The sequence below is a fragment of the Sciurus carolinensis genome, chromosome 11, assembly GCF_902686445.1.
Source record: "Sciurus carolinensis chromosome 11, mSciCar1.2, whole genome shotgun sequence".
Lineage (NCBI taxonomy): Eukaryota > Metazoa > Chordata > Mammalia > Rodentia > Sciuridae > Sciurus > Sciurus carolinensis.
The window spans coordinates 35,179,807-35,193,857 of NC_062223.1; the positions used below are offsets into that span (position 1 = coordinate 35,179,807).

The window sequence follows — 14,051 nt, forward strand, 5'->3', positions numbered from 1 at the left end:
GAAGTATGACACAAAAATATGAAGTATTTCCATTTATTAAGTTCAAGAAAAGGCAAAACTAATTGTTGGTGTCAGGAGTCAGAATATTGCTTACCTCGGGGTTGTGGGGTGATTACAGGGCAGGGGTATAAACTCCTGGGATGTAGGAAATATTCTACATCTTGATTAAGACAGCATTACTTCTGTGTGTATGCATTCATTGAGCTCTATGTGCTCCTAAGTACACAATTATTTATATTCATATCTTAATAAACTAATTTTTAAAGGTAGTACCAAGAAATTGAATTCTTCTATGTGAAAGTATATTTCTATTACAACCTTTAAAGTTTTTTGTAGCAGAAACATTTGAAAATTATAATGTGGGACTGGGGATTTGGCTCAGTGGTAGAGCATTTGCCTGGTATGTATGAGGTCTTGGGTTCTAGGCACTGGTTCCCACGAACACACACACACACACACACACACACACAAAAGACGGGTCAAGCTACACCATGTATCTTAACCCTGAAATACTGGAATCATGTTTCTCTCAAGTTCAGAGCACAGACCAGGCATGGTGGCAAATGCCTGTCATCCCAGCAACTGACTCAGGAGGCTGAGCCAAGAGGACAGCAAGTTCAACACCAGCTTTAGTAACTTAGCAAAAGTCTCCCTGTCTCAAAATTGAAAAAAATAAAAAGGACTGGAGATTAGACATTAGCTCAGTGGAAAGTGCTCCTGTGTTCAATTCCCAGTAACCTCCCTCCACCCAAAGAGTTCAAAGCATGAGCATCTGCTTCAAAAGATTAAGGATATCCCCAAACTTCTCTAAATGAGCTTTTCTAAATCAATTAGATTATGGAAAACAACTTATGGTACAACTTGTAGGATTTTCTTATACTTGTCCTAAAGCTACTTCTTTCAAATTACATAAGATGGCTTCCAATTTTACTATTCAGAAATATGGGAAACATTCATATTCTTCCTGGCTATATCTTTCATAATCTCATACACTTTCATCAACTTCTTAGTCATCATATTTCTAGCATTAAAAAAAAAAAAAACTTTTTGGAATAAAAAAGTAAATAAATATCCGGAGCAGTATAAACAAACCTCCACATACCCATGGTCCAGCTTTACCTATGATCAACTTGAGGTTAATCTTGTTTCATCTATATTCCATGTTTCCCCCACCTAGGATTATTCTGAAATGAATCTCAAACATCATATGACTTCATCCCTTGATTTCAGTTATGTATCTGCTATTAAAAATAACAAAATCATTATTATACTACTAAAACTGTAATAATTGCTTGAATCAAGTATCTAATCAATATAAATTTCCCCAAATGTTTAAAAAAAACAATAATTTGTTTTAATAAGGATTCAATAAATTCCATATTCCATACTGGTTAATATGTCTGTTAAATCTCTATAAATTTATAGGTTCTATCCATCCACCTCTCTCTCTCATTCACTCTTAGAGACACACTCTCTCATTTTCTCTCTCTATTTGTTGAACATACTGAGCACAAGCTTATGCTTTCTCAGCATGGCACTTGCTGACTGCATTTCCCTGATATGATTTAACATGTTCCTCTATCCTTTAGTAGTTGGATATAGAGATACATGATCAAGTTCAGGTTTGAATTTTTTTCCCTAAGAATACTTCATAAGCAATACTGCATATTGACATCAGAAGGCACAGGTCTGGTTATCTTTCTTTTTGTTATATTCGTGGTAATTGATGATCTCTGCTGAGACCCATTATTTTATTAGGGGTTGCAAAATGATAGCATTTGCATTCACTCATTTATCTTCATCTATTAAGTAGAATATTTCCAGAGAACTTATTCCTCATTAAAGAGTTACCCCAATGGATGGATAGTTTGTACAGGAACACAAGGTAAGTATTTGAATATTTTCACTTTTTACATATATATGTAATATATATATTTTAGTTGCCAATGAACCTTTTTAAATTTATTTATATGCAGTGCTGAGAATTGAACCCAGTACCTCACACATGCTAAGCAAGCACTCTACCACTGAGCTACAACCCAGCCCCACCTTTATCAGTTTTTAAAATAAATTGTTTCCTTGGCATTTTCCACAGGTAACTCATATTTTTACCATTACAGTTTTGTTTGTAAGAAGCATTATTAAGACACAGATTTAAACATTTGTCATAGAACCTAGCTAAATGAAATAGAGCACCACATGAAAAGTTCCTCCAACCCCTTATCAATACATAATTGTGCTTTCCTTTAACTTTTCATCTCCTGAATATTTCTGGAAGTATGAGGATCTAAACTTTGTACTGTATTCCTGTTACTGAAGCAGTAATGTTACACAAGTAAAGGACAAACGCATGCTAACAGTGTTCAGTTCTCTCCTTTTCTTTCTCTTTGATAAACTTCCCTGATCTTTCCAACTTCCCAGAACCTCCCTCCTGCCCTCTTCTTTCAAAGTCAAATTCAAGCTCCACCAATTCCACTGTTCCAGATCATTCTGAGCAAAAGTAATCACTTCCTTTTCTAAATTCCTACAAGCACTTTACACAACCTTATGACACTTCACTACTCCTTATTTTGAATTATAATTCCTTGCATCTACATGTCTTTATTCTTCAATCAGATTCTAGGCTCCTTTCTACATGATATGCTCAACATGGTACTCAGACATTTGCTGACTATATGAATGATGCTCAGCAGTTTTAATCTTTAAAATTGTAAAACACAAGACTGCTTGCCTGAGAACCTGGTATCTCAAAGGTCTTCACTTTACAAATTCAATATCTTACACTCTTCTACACTAAACACCTATCAGTCACTGACCTATCTTATTTACAAAGCCTTTTGTATGTAGATTATTCTGTTTAAGCCTGTAACTGTGAAGTAAGCAAGCCACATCTGCAGTTATAGCAATGAACTAGTAGCAACATCAGATTTCTTAGATTACAGGTTTAAAATCTGGTAACAACCTCAGCACCACAATAAAATAAAATCTCTCAACAAGAACATGACTAAGAATTAAATGACAGTAAAGTCATTTGGTATTCTACAACTAAAATTATTGGCTGGAATACATTTCAAAAGAATATGAATAACTCTGCTGTGTGCGTCTGTTTTGGAAGTTGCCAACCCCAGCTGATCTCAGCACAGCACACTTTATAACCAAGGACAGTCATAGGCAGCTAGAATCTGCCAGGTCTGGAGATTCCAAAATTTGCCTAATGGATATCGAGTCTTCCTTTTCCAAATTCTCCAGGTTTGGGGATTTATAGTGGTACTCACTTCATGAGTTACTTACTTAGTTGTTACAAATATGGAGATATTTTTTCTTTCTTCTTTTTTTGTACCAGGGGCTGATCCCAGGGGCCCTTAATCACTGAGCACATTCACAGCCCTTTTTATTTTTTGAGACAGGGTCTCCCTATTGGCTTATTACAATTGAGAAAAACTTCTACACACCCCTTTTGTTTTCCCCATCCTTCTGATAAAGTTATACAAGAACGTTCTGTCAATGGTGTTTATATTATTGCAAAGTAATTCTGACATTCTCCATCAAGATTTAGCACAGATCCCTTAAGTAAGGGCATGGTACCCAACAAGACTGCCCTTCTGATGTCAGACATCAAGTTCAGAGGTCCCCAGGCTACCCACATTTCTGACTACAAACTGGCTAAAAATTTGGGGGTTTCCACCAGCCCCTGGGATTTGATAATCTACTGGAATAATTTACAGAACTCACAATAACTTCCAGTTATAGAGGATACAAATCAGGACCAACCAAATGAAGAGACACATAGGATCTGAGAAGGTCTGAGAAGGTCCCAAATGCAGAGCTTCTGTGTCCTCTCCCCAGGGCATAGAATCAGGAGAGGGACGCTGCCTTCCCAGCACATGAATGTCTTTACCAACCAGGAAGCTCCTCCCAGCTTCAGTGTCCAGAGTTTTTATCAGGCTCCGTTATAAAGGCATGACTGATTGGATCACTGGTCAATGATGGAAGTCAATCTCTGGATTTCCTCTGGCCCTTCCCAGAGGTCAGGAGGCTGGACTGATAATATCAAGTGGCTCAAAATCTCAAGTTCTAATCACATAACTTTCTGGCATGTCCAGGCCAACTCTTGAAGCTATCTAGGGTTCCACCATGAGTCATCTCATTAGCATAAACTGTCACAGTCACCCTGAATAACAAAGGCACTCCTATAAGAAGTTTATCCAAAGAATTTGGACTCTCCTCCTCAGATCAAGGATAAAGTCTAGTCAAATTTTTTGTTATACAACAATTATTATGGTTCAATAAATGTATTTCTCAATACTGATCCAAACGGTACAAAATACTTACATTTCATTTTCTAGTCAACCTTCTGTCTTTCCTAAAACAGAACTGCATGGCTCCTCATCTGCATACTTTCCTTTATAAACACCCCATGCTCTGACCTCAACACAACTGTCCACATTAGCAGGCCCATTCCTTTGATTACTTGTTTCCTTCTTGGAGATCACCTTCCCAGGGCCTGTTACCCTGCTCCAACTTGGAAGGGTTCCTCTGCCGTACGGTACAGCTGTTGTCTGCGAGCATGGTCTTGGGAATTCCCTTGGCCTCTCTCCTGTGTGGAAGCCCTTTTTTCTAGATCTTGTTCTATTCTCTCAGTATGAGAGAGCATATCTGCCAGTAGCTTCCCAAGAATAAATACATGGAGATGTGTTTGCAAACATTCTTTTAATAAACTTTATTTTAGAATAGTTTCAGACTTCAAAAAAAGAGACAGTACTAACATCCTACATTACTATGGTATGTTTGTCACAATGCATGAACCAATACTGGAACGACTAACTAAAGTCCATATTTTATTCAGATTTCCTTAGTCCTTACTGAATGTCTTTTTTCTGTTCTAGGATCCCATCCAGGATAATTATATTACATTTAGTCATCATGTCTCCTTATTTGATGGTGTGAGACAAGTTTCTTTTGCATATTTTTTTAAAAACTCTATATTCAAACCTCAAAATTATAGTTTGACTAGGTGAAGAATTCTAAGCAGAAAATCATTTTTAACAAAGCATCTTAGACAACTCTCCATTATCTTCAAGGACAAATATTGTTTAAAGTGTTTCACCATCATATTTCAGACCATTGGTAAGTAACCTGCTTTTCTGTCACTGGGGTTTTTAGTATTCTTATTTACTCTTTAAGACTCCCTGATATAATACCTTGCAGTGGATGTTTTTCCATTCATGGGTGCTAGGCACTAATGGGTCTTGAAATTTGTGACTTTTAATTCTGAGAATTTTCTATATTTACCTTGATATATCTTCCCCATATTTTTCTCTTATTAGAATCCCTAATAATCTGAATTTGAACTTAAGAGTTTCTCCACTAATCTTTTTTCATTTTCTGATCAACGGTTTTAATATAGAATAGTGAAACCTATTTTGTGTAGAATAGAATTACAAGTATAAAATTAGCAATTTACCAAAGGTGCAATCATACAGTGGGGGGGGCGGGCACCAGTTTTCCTCAACTGATTACGTTAAAAGTATAGGCAACTGTTTAACATGCTATTTCAGTGTTTATCATGAGGAGACAGTGCTACAAAACATGCACAATGTAGTCTTTAGATTATATAGAAGTAAAAATATTTTATATTTTGACTTCATGTTATCTCTTCTGTCTTTCTCTTCAACATGGCACCAGTAAACTGTCCACAAGGAGATAAGTAAGTGGAATCAGGAGATGTTCCCCAGCATAGAGATTAATATTCCAGGTAACTGCTCACACGAACAGTAAATTTGGCTTTCTAAACAATGTTATCCTTTCACAACTGTGGCTGTTTGTCCCCCCTTTTTCCTGGGACACAGCTCCTGATAATAAAGACTATTACAAACATATCTCCCTTAGCTGTTTTCACCATTTCATAAACATGTCTACAAAATTCATTATATAGTAATACACCTGCTTTATCTTCTGACACAGCAGCTCTGAGTAGATGTGCTGGGGTGAGAGGGAATGAATGCAGGAATGGGGCAGGGGATGAAAGGAAGGGCAAGTTTAACAAAATCAGGAATGAAAAACTGAAAGGGCAGTGTCTAATGGACTGAGCACAACATGCAACCCGATCCTTGACAATGGTGTACATTAAACAACTGTCGTCAGGAACAAGCTTGAAAGGATTTCTAAGAAGCCACTGCTGAACATCATCTTGAGAAACAGCTGAGGGAAGAGGACTGGATACATGAATGCATGAATAATCAGAAGTTCTACTGGTCTGAGTAAATTATCAAAAGTTTTATATTCTAAGCTTCTGCAAGAGGAAACTTTTGTAGCAATTTAGCTGCCAGAATGTTACAACTGATTATGTAGTCATCCAACATTGTTTGCTATGGTTTGTGCAAAGCTAATATTGTTGAGGTCACTGTCTTAGTCGCCAGTGCACAAAGTCCCCATATAAAATGCAACACCTCTTACTGTAAAGAGGAGCATGAAGTCCTGCTCATGGTGTCAGGCATCACTGGAACACCTGAAGACTTGCTGCTTTTTTCCAGATTGGTTGAGATTTTTCTTTTTCTTTAGTTCATCTTTTATCTCTATGCTTCTGCCACTTGGTGGCTGCAAGTGTGTTTCATTTAATGGGTCTTGCCTCTGAGGAACCATTGGTTTGAGGCTGACAGTGTGGCTGTGTCTGCTTTGTTGGGAGGAATGTATGTCAAACTGATCAGCAGCTCTCGTGGCGCCTTCTGAGGCAGGAAGGCTTGCCAGGCCCACAGAATGCTGGGTAACTACTGCCGCTGGATGCATCGTTCCCAGCCCTAGGCAGGGAAGGGTCCAGACAGAGGGGCAGGCAGTGATGGTGGCAGCAAGTGGCGAGGCAAACTCTGTGCCCATCACCCGCCGGGGATACTGTGCACCGTGAGGTTCGGTACTCAGGAGGAAAAGGCTGCCGCAGCCCCGTAGTGCAGGAAGCCTCGCGAGGACCGCCTCCATTATCTTAAAAGTTATTTTCTACTTTCCTGTAAATTTCTCCAACTTTATCTTCCAGATTCTCTACTGGCTTTTTAAGTTTACATTTTCAGTTTTTAATCTTAAAGAACTCTTCCCTTTTCTGATTGCTTGCTTGTACTTCCCCAGCCTCTCTTGGCATCCTTTCTTCTTTTCTCTGAGGACATTAATCATAGTTTGTTTACATATTTACATTTTCTTCTACTCCTTATATTTTGTCTCCTCTAAGTTCCTTCTTGATTGTTTTGCTCTGTCTCATCTTGGAAGCATTAAAGTGTTGGTAAAAGTGCACAGATGCGGCAATTATACTGTGGCCTTCACTACAGGACAATCAGTAGTCGAACCAGCTTTTTCACTGGGGAAGCCACAAATCAGTATCAGTTTTCTCTGGGAATCCTCAGTGTCTCTTAAGAAGCATTCCCATCTTCCAGTCTTCTGGCTGGGCAGTCATTAGTTTGTGAACTTTTTATTCTGCACCTGATCACTGCATTCTTCTGCCCAGTTTCCCCAAGTCTCAAGCACATCTGGCTGGGAGCCCAGCCCCACTGTCTTCTGAAGTACTGAAGTATACGTTCAATTCATGTGTTCTTCTGGGGTCCAAGGGATGACTTGCTTGTTTCCCAGTTGTGGTCGCTCTATGAGCTCTCAGGTGACTGCTCTGTGAAGTGAGTTACCACTCTTCTACCTTCATTTGCCTGGACTGGGGATTAGGGATGACAGAAGTTCCCATGTTGCATCAAAATGGAACTGTTTCCCATTCTTCTAGTTTTGGGGGAGGAGATCCAAGAGATGAAAAGCCAGAAGTACTATTACTTGACCATTTTATTTATTTTTTGTTTTGTAACACCTTTATTTTATTTATTCACTTTTATGTGGTGCTAAGGATTGAACCCAAGTGCCTCACACATGCCAGGCAAGCACCCTACCACTTGCCTAGCACACGTGAGGCACTGAGTTCAATTCTCAGCACCACATATAAATAAATAAAATAAAGGTCCATTGATAACTAAAAAAGAATTTTAAAAAAATGGAAGCACCCAACATTCCTCTTAAGCACATTACACTTAAGTAAACTAACTTTAATTCAGGATGAGGTACTGAACACACTTCCTAGAAAGATTTCGCTTTCTGCTCCCTGCAAAAATGCTTTTTCCAATCATCAGCTACTAATGATTACTAAATTTAAATCAAACTGGGCTGAGGGCATGGCTCAGTGGTAAGGGGCTTGCCTAACATGCACAAGGGCCTGGGTTTGATTCCCAGCACCAGGGGGGAAAAAATGAAACTAGCCTTTCTTTAGAAACCATTCTGTGCATAACTACAGAGAATTCAAAGACATGTAAGATCCACTCTGGGTATTAAAGATCCTAAAGAATCACCCATTTCATTGTTAGGCCTTTAAATACTTAGTAAAAACAATATGACTTTAAGTTGTACAAATATTATAGTTTGCTCTCTGATGTTTTTAGTAGATTAAAAATACCATTCTTCCACTTTTAATACTTTTCAAAACCAAATCCAATACTACATAGTTGCGTATCACACTGCCTCAAAGAAATTTTTTTCCTGAGAAAACAGAGAAGTACAAAAATTATTTAAGGGCATAAAGAAATAAAACAGGAAACCCAGAGTCTCTCATAGTCATAGCTACAGTGCCACAGCGTTCTACACAATGACCAGGCAAGAGGGGATGGAGCTATCATTTCGCCAAAAGCAATGGCAGACCCTTTAGTTCTCCAAGCCACATGGCAGGTAAAGTATCCGCAGCAATGTACAAACATAACCAAGTCATCTATCAAACCTCAATCAACCACAAAAACAAAGTTTTACTCAATTAATGTGGAAAAAATTAAATTTATTTAAGATGGGGAGGTGAGGTGAGGTAGGACAACAAAGACTAGCCCACTTTTGCTAAGATATATTCTTTAAGGCTACATATTTTTGATCAGTAGTTGCAGAGATAGCCATTGTAGTTGGACAGAAAATCCCTCAATCACATTCAATTTTTTAAAAATAAAATAATAGTGTGATTCTAACTATGAAGATGATACTACATTGTCAGGGGAGTGACTACGTCATGCTAATCCAGCACACCATCTTAAATCAAGACTGCTGGTTGCTTTTGGGAGATCAGAGAAAGAAAAGAAAGAGATTACTTTTTAAATTCCTTTTACTATTTGCATTTTTTTACATTGTCATGTACATTTTATCATGTCATATATTGCCTTTTTAAAAAAGAAAGTCCTTTCTCATCACTATGAATAGAAAGATAGTGTAAACTAAGCCAAAAGATCTTTGTCTACTCCAATTTCCCCAAAGTCAAGGTAATATTACTTAGATGAGTATTTCCCAACGTCATTTAATATTTTCTTAAAACTGATCATTCTTTCTCAAATAAAATGTTTTTTACATTATTTAATTACTGCTTACTTAATTCATTCCTATAAATGCTGTCAGCTTCAATGAATAGAAACAGACTATCAGTGTAACATATACTGCACATATATTTTATATATTATATTTATAGAGACTATATATATCAGTATCATGTATGTATTAGTCTATATATTTATAGATATTTAAAATACATATATTTAAAAGTACTCATCAACGTGTGATCATCTCTTAGTTTATTTCTGGGAAACACTGACCTAAGCATTCCCACCCTAATATACTAATTTTCAATGAAAATCAAATGAAAAAAAGACTAGCTTAGAAGTCATTCAAATTAGTTTTTTGTTGTTTCTTAAAATGAAAGAACTAAGCACTCACAGCTATAATGAAATAAGATGTAATGTGCAAAATCTTCCCTATGTGGGGCCCATTCTTCATGTGTTAAATGCACGTATGGGCCAGAGCCTGCTACATGCTTTCCTTAATAACTATATTTCCTCCTTCTTTGCAAGAGAACACTGACTTTTAGCCCAGCATACTGTAACCTGGAATCTTTATTTCCTGGAATCTCTATTTCCCAACCTCCAAAGCAGCTAGGTGTGGCTATGTGATTAGATTCTGGGGAAAAGATGTAAGCACAGATGTGGAGGACTTTGAAAAAGACAGCTTGAAGAAAGCTGACGCAGCAGAGAAGGCCCTTTCGCCCTTCATGTAGTCAATTCAAAAGTGATGGCCAAAACTCCGGCAGCCTCTTGACCCATGAAGTACCTTTGAGGGTAGAAGACTCAGAGGAATTAAGCTACCTGATCGTACCACTGAACTACCATGACATTTTCAAACCAATCATCTTATGGTTTGGATGTAAGATGTCCCCAGAAGCTCACATGTGAGATAATGCAAGAAGGTTCAGGAGAAGTGACTGAATTTTAAGAGTCTTAATCAGTTATTTAATCCCCTGATAGGGATTAACAGTGGGGTGTAGCTGGAGGAGACTGGAATTGGGGTGTGGTTTGGGGGTATATATTTTGTATCTGGAGAGCGGAGTCTCTCTCTGCTTCCTGATCCCAGTGTAAGCTGTTTCCCTCTGCCACACTCTTCCACCGTGATGTTTAGCCCACCTTGAACCCCGAAGAATGGAGCCGGTCTCCTATGGACTAAGACCTCTGAAACTGTGAGCCTTCAAATAAACTTTTCCTCCTCTACAATTGTTCTGGTCAGATCTTTTAGTCACAGCAAAGAAATATCTGACTAAAATAAATCATTTCTTTTATATGATTGATTATAATAGAGAATCAAGCATATATGAAAGTTCAAATCTTTAAAGTGGTTGAAAAATAAACTTCTATTAAAATCACTATAGTAGGCTCAGAAACACAAGAGTAACATCAGTCAATTATGAAAACAAAATATTTAATATTCACGTTAGAAGAAAATTTGCTTATGGACATTATCTAGTTAATTCTCACAACCACCCCCTGTTCTAAGCTATCACACCTACACACAAGGACTTATGCAGTGAAGGTCTCAGTCCCCTCCCACTCACTCCACGTTACATACAAGCTAAGAATTATCTTTCTCAAAAACCGCTTTTATAATCTCCTTCCCTTGCCAAGAAATGACGGTGTTTTCCTATTGTCAGTTACACAAAACCTGAAACAAAGCCATCACTCCTTCCCAATGGCGTCACCTGGAGGTCCCACCATTCATCTCCCATAAGAACTATTGCAACCGCCTTCTAAGACATTTGCTTGGCCCCATCCTTACTCCTCTGCAATTCATTCTCCACGCCGTAGCCAAAGAGATCACTCCACGTGCAAATGTGAGCAGCATGTCCCTGCCTAAAGCCTGTCAGTAGCTTCCCACTGCCCTCACCCTTGACAAGGTCTTCTAGGAACTAACCTTACCTGCCACCACTTTCCCCTTCCACTTCTGCCCCACAGTCATGCTGAAATGTTTCCAAGGTAACATGCTCTCTCTTTGCAAATGTTGTTCCCTCTACTCCCAATATGTACCGTTATGCTTTGAACATCTCCTTTCCAAATTGTAGGTGTTGAAACTCAGTGGCCAATGCAATAGCAAGAAGAGGTGGGACCTTGAAGAGGTGATAAGGCTTCCAGCTCCTCCTCCATGTGTGGGGTTAACTAAGGCACTCAATTAACACAGCATGCAGCATTCATTTGGTCTTCTTGCTATTTTGTCATCTGCCATGAGAGGACACTACATTCCAGCAATGCATCAACAAGTCACCAGCTTGGAAGCAGAGAGTAGCCCTCACATGATAAGTGAATCTGTTGGCACCTTGAATTTGGACTTGCCAGTCTTTATAAATTACTCAATTGCGTGATCCTTGAAAAAGGAGGAGAGATCGAACACAATGTCACTGAGATGCCCCTTTTTATTCCAAGACTCTAGCCAAGTCTAGGGGACAACAAAAGTAAGTCTGGACCCAAATGTCCAGATAAGTATTACCTGAAGGAGCACTGGCTCCCTCAATGTACACAGGGAACTGAGCAAACAAGTATTATCTGTGAGAAGTGTTCTTTTCTGCAGGTACAGCAAAGGCAGCTGTTCCTTGGAATGCTGGTCACATAAAGGAACAAAGCAAACTAACAACAATGGTTGTGTAGCTTAAGCTACCAAACCCTCCCTCCTTAGTGCAGGGTGTGGAGTGCATCAAGCTGGCCACCACTAGCCTTCCCATTTCAATAAACTATTTCTTGCACACCATCATCTCAGGGTATTTTGTTATAGTAGCATATACAGGCTGAGACACACTTCTACTAGTGTTTCCCTTCCATTCTTGATATTTTTCACTTGAACATCTCTCCTCTCCCATTACCCCTTCTTTGACTGCTAGATTAATTAGGACCCCATAGTTCTCTGTGTCCATCATACACTGTACTTTCCTTCATGGCAATTATCACACAAGTTTCCATAAGGGCAGAGTTTGTCTGATTCACCACAGTCTAACTGCTAAGACATTGCCTAGCAAGAGCAGAAGATTAATGAGGTTTTGTGGATACATGGATGAGTGAATGATTCCAAGAAGATTATGAATGGAAAACTAGCCTCTCGTAACACTACCCACTGCTTCACCCACTCCTTATGTAGAAAGGGTACACAATCGCATTCACTCCTCAGCCCCTCTCAACATCAAGTGAGAATCAATCTAAAATGAGGTTTTCAAGAAATTTAGTAGAAGTTTAACTTGTTCATGATGGGTCTACAGAAGTACACTTTCAATGGATTCTGTGGTTGTCCTTGAAATGAGCTGATGTTCAATGCTAGAGGGATACAACATGCCAGGGTGGGTATGAAGTGCACTAGTTCAAAATATAATTAGGCAAAGGGGAGATTAACCACTTTGGCTTAGTGAAGGATGCTAAATCACCAAAGGGGTGACAGTTCACTATTCTTAGCACTATGAGTTGCATCTTCAATTAACACTGGATATCCTCAGATCCCATTCTGTTATAGAGTAAGTGGAAAATTTAAGGTAGCTTTCAACAGGTACAGAAAAAAGCTATGGGCCTGTGGGCTTGGGGAATAAATAGGATAGCCATGGGTAGAAATGAAGAGAAAATGGGGTTGCGGGGGTGGGGGAGGAGACTTTTAAAAGGCTTATGTCTTTATAGATAAATATAACACCAGGACCAAATTTGCAAGCCTTTGAGAAGATGAAAACTGACAAGTATAAAGACTATCCCAACTTGGCATCCAGAAGTGTCTAGCTTGTTACAGATTACATAAAATACTGGCAACTGACCAGGGTTCCACTTCCAGATTTTATACAGTCAACAAAAATACTTTAGTTTGTGTAGGTTAAAAATATTCTACTCTTTTTGTCCTCAACTTGCTAGGAACAGATATTTTTAGTAAGAACCCAATCAACCTTATCAAAATCAAACATCAAAAATAGACTAGAGGAACACTGGAAGCAAACACACTATTTTTAGCTCCTCTGTCTATTCCCTGCCACTAACCACCAAATTCTGACTGCAAAGCCCATGCAGGAGAGTTCAGTTATTCCAAGCAGGTTCCTTCTCGTGATCTTTCCCCACCCTCCCACCCCCAACCCCAAACACCTGAATGCAGAAAACAATGGATTGATTAAAGATTAATACTGCACAAACCATGACAGCTGCCTTTCCTCTGAGTGCTTGGATGGAGGGGGATAGAAAATGACAGAGAGCTTGCATCAGTATTCCTCTTGGGGATCTATTACATGGAAAGAAAATTGCTATTTCAATTCCCTTTTGTTGCTAAAAATAGCAGTCTCAATTGATTCAAGCAAACAGTCTACAGGCTTAGCAGTGCTGAATTTAGAAACCACTGAAGTCCCCAAGAGCAAATGCTAACGTAGTCTAACACATGCCAGCTCATATTTAACAGAGAACAAAGAAGAGAAGCATGCAGGGTGCAAGTTAATAAAACAGCAGCAACTTCCTACATTTGTATTCAAGAGAAACAGTGAAAGTGATGCAAAATTAGAAAGGTCAACTATAACTTATTCTTCTAATCATATTTTAATAAAAACTAATTTTACAGAAAAATGTAAGTCTGTACATAAACCCAGATATGTGGGCATTTCCTACAATCCCATGATTTAGAGAAATATACATCTTTTTTCCAAGCATCATGGATTATTATAGAAAGAAAAGGCGCAGTTT

At 38.5% G+C, this 14,051-nt stretch overlaps 1 protein-coding gene across 1 annotated transcript in view; it reads right to left on the reverse strand.

Moving 5' to 3' along the window:
- Hsd17b12 (hydroxysteroid 17-beta dehydrogenase 12) overlaps window positions 1-14,051 on the reverse strand; it is a 147,849-nt gene that overhangs the window by 91,644 nt on the left and 42,154 nt on the right. The window lies entirely within an intron of this gene.